Raw genomic sequence first — 3,790 nt, forward strand, 5'->3', positions numbered from 1 at the left:
ACTGGGCCAATTGGTAGCACCATGATAGATGGAGAAGAGATTAAGGTTGTTAACAATTACAGCTTGCTTGGCTCCACAATCAATACTCTTGTGACCAGGAGTCAGGAAATAAAAAGATGAATTGCACTTAGAAAATCTGCTGTTAGCGACCTCTTCAAGAGTACTGAAAAGCAACAATATCATGTTTAGAGACTAAGGTGTGCCTAATCCAGGCCATGATCTCTGCAATTAATTGTTTGCATCAGAGAGGTGGACAATGGCTAAGGATGACAAGAAGAATTGATGACTTTCAGTTGTGGTGCTGAAGAAGAGTCTTGTACATATAATTGATTTCTGAAAAAACAAAGAAGTCTGTCTTAGAGAGGGTGAAACCAAGTTTCTCTTTGAAGGCTACTATTTTTAAGCTCCAAATTACATGGTTTGGGCAAATGGTCAGGAGGGACCAGACCTGGCTAAGGACATCATGAGTGAGAGGACAGAGCAGGAAAGGATGTCTGAGCATGAGATGGATTGATACAGTAACTGGGTTGATGAGCGTAGTTGTGTTGGAGTCAGTGAGACTGGCTCAGAATAAGCCTATCTACAGAGCTATTGTACATGGTGTCACTATGAGTTGCAGGCAACCTGACAGTATGTAATAACAACAACAATGATCATGTAACAATTGTGTTAGTTGGCATCAAGTTTCCAAATCATACATATAGGTAACATAAAGAAACTGTCTCATTATCACTCATAAGTTCGATCCAATTATCTTTTTGAGGATGTCCCCCTTTTGTGGCTTTTCTACCTTATGAAGTATAATACTTTCTTCTATTAATTTGGTCCTCCTGATGACATCTCCAAAGATGGAGTCTGTTGTTAAGTGCTGTCGAGTCACCTGCAACTACTAGGGACCCTATGTACAATAGCCTGAAACCTTGATCAATCCTGTGCCAATCTCATTGTTTCCAACACACATACCCCGATTACCACAGCCACTGAATCAATCCAACTCATAGACATCTTCCTCTCCTGCACTGTTCTTCCACCTCCCAAGCATGACGTCCTTCTTGAAGGACTGCTCCCTCCTTGCAACATGTCTAAAATATGTCAGACAAAGCTTCAGAATCTTTACCCCCAAGGAAAAGTTGGTTTCATCCTCTCTAGGTTGAATACGGTAATTTTCTTAATAGTCTGTAGTATATTCATTACTTTTCTCGAACATCACAGCTCAAAGGCCTCAATTCTCCTCTTATCCGTAGCCATTGTCCAGCTCTTTGACACACAGGAAGTGATTGCAAACACCATGTATCAGGTGAATCTTAGTCTCCAGAGTGACACTGCTCTTCAGTACTTTGGAGAGGTCTTTAACAGCAGACTTTCCTATCGAAATACATCTTTTGATTTCCTGGCTGGGGTGCCAAGAGTGTTGACTGTGGAGCCAAGAAAACTAAAGCTGTTAGCAGTGTCAATCTCTTCACCATCCATCATTTTGCTGCCAATTGGCTTAGTGGTGAGAATCTTTGGTTTTTTGATATTAAGCCTCAATCCATACTGAAGACTGCAGTCTCTGACCTTCCACAGCAAGCGCTTCAGGTCCTCCTCAGTTTCAGCAAGCAGGGTTGTGGTCATCTGCTTAATGCAGATTGTTGATGAATCTCCCTCTAATCCTGATGTCACATTTCTCCTCACACAGCCCAGCTTTTCAGATAATCTGTTCTGCAAATAGATTGAAAAGGCATGGAGATAGGACACATCCCTGGGGTATACCCTTCTCAGTTTTGAACCATGCAGTGTTTCCTTTCTTGGTTCTGATGACTGCCTCCTGGTTCAAGTATATGTTTCACATTAGCAGGATCAAGTGTTCTGGGATTCCCATTCCTCTTAGAGTTAGCAACAGTTTGTTGTGATCTACATAGTCAAATGCCTTTGCATAATCATGAAACAAAGGTAGGTGTTCCTCTGGTGCTCTCTGCTTTCAGCCAAGATCCATCTAATATTAGCTGCAATATCCCTTGTACCACGACCCCTTTTAAACTCAACCTGCATTCTAGAAGTCCTCTGTTGATATACTGTTCCAGTCATTTTTGGATAATCTTCAGCAGAATCTTGCTTGCATGTGATATTAATGATATTGTTCAATAATTTCCAAACTCTGTTGGATCACCTTTCTTTATAAGGAAGCAAATATAGATCTCTTCCAGTCAGATTGCTTACATATTTTAAAAGCCTTTCTAGATATCTTTAAATACAATATTGTGAATTACAGGATAATATCCATACACATATAAAGAAATCTAGATATATTCACTAGCAACCAGAGCCAAAGAAGAGGAAATAGGAGATTTCTACCAACTTTTACAATCAGATATCAATCTAACATGTATTCAAGATGCATTAATAATAATAGGTGACTGGAATGCAAAAGTTGGGAACAGAGAAGAAGGATCCGTAGTTGGAAAACATGGACTTGATGACAGAAATGAAACTGGAGATAGAATGATTGAATTTTGCACAATGGTTTATTAATCTCAAATACATTTTATAAGAAACATAAACATGGGTTATACACATGGATTTCACCTCATTGTGTGCATAGGTATCAGATTGATTAAATCTGTGGAATGGAACACTGGAGAAGCTCACATCAGCTGTGAAAACTAGGCCAGGTGCTGATTGTGGAAGAGACCACCAACTACTCATTGGCGAGTTCAAGCAGAAAGTAAGGAAAATTAACTCAAATCCATGGGAAACAAAATATGACCTAAGTCTATCCCACTTGAATTTCAAAACCACCTCTGAACAGGTTTGAGGCCTTGAATACCAGTGAATAAAGACCAAATGAGCTGTTGGAGGATATTAAGACTATCATCCCGAAGAGTGCAAAAGGTCATTACAAAGACAGAGGAGTGTGTGAAGATGAATAATAATAATAAATCAAATTCTATATAAGGATATAAGGGAAGCATAATACAAGCTGGAGTACACCCTGAGGCACTAAGGCATTCCTTAAGAGATAAGATCATTCTTAGCTTGTATTTCCTGAATCCCTCCCTCCTGAGATTGTTGTTGTTGTTGTTGTTATGTGCCGTCGACTCGTTTGCGACTCATAGCGACCCTATTTACAACAGCCCTAAACCCTGCTCTATCCTGTGCCAATCTCATTGCCTCTGACACACCCATCCCGATTACCCCAGTCACTGAATCAATCCACTCCATAGAGGGTCTTCCCCTCCTGCGCTGTCCCTCCACTCTGCCCAGCATGATGTTCCTCTCTAAAGACCTGTCTCTCCTTACAACATGTCCAAAGTACAACACTAGAGAAGACTCCACCTTATCTCCAAAAGACTTCCCTATGATCCTTTGTTATATTTTCTACTCCCTTGTGATAATCTTTTGTTTAGCTTTATCTTTTTGTTTTCTGATGATTCTCAATAAATACACAGAGAGGCAGTGCTTTAGTCATCAGGACTGCTGGCCCCTGACTTTACTCTCCCTTACCTCATTCTTGGTTATCTGTCTCATTACTTTACCCTCAGTCTACAACAGAGGAGAAAGAAAGGACCAAATTGGATGTCAGAAGAGTCTCTGAATGTTGCACTCTAGCATTGAGAAGCCAAAGCAGAGGGAAGAATTCAAGATACTAAAGAGCTGAACAGAAGATTTCAAAAGGCAGCATGGGGCTGTACCATTTTACACTCCCACCAACAGTGAGTGAATCAGGGTTCCAGTTTCTCCACAACCTCGCCAGCATTTGTTGCTTGCTGTTCTGTTAAATTTTGCTATTTTGACTGGGATGAAATGATAT

The 3,790-nt window shown here is 40.4% G+C and overlaps 1 protein-coding gene across 1 annotated transcript in view; it reads right to left on the minus strand.

The window, feature by feature from the left end:
• SNTG1 (syntrophin, gamma 1) overlaps positions 1 to 3,790 on the minus strand; it is a 481,189-nt gene that overhangs the window by 384,225 nt on the left and 93,174 nt on the right. The window lies entirely within an intron of this gene.

Source organism: Elephantulus edwardii, unplaced genomic scaffold, assembly GCF_000299155.1.
Source record: "Elephantulus edwardii isolate Elephantulus edwardi_28Jun2011 unplaced genomic scaffold, EleEdw1.0 scaffold00313, whole genome shotgun sequence".
Lineage (NCBI taxonomy): Eukaryota > Metazoa > Chordata > Mammalia > Macroscelidea > Macroscelididae > Elephantulus > Elephantulus edwardii.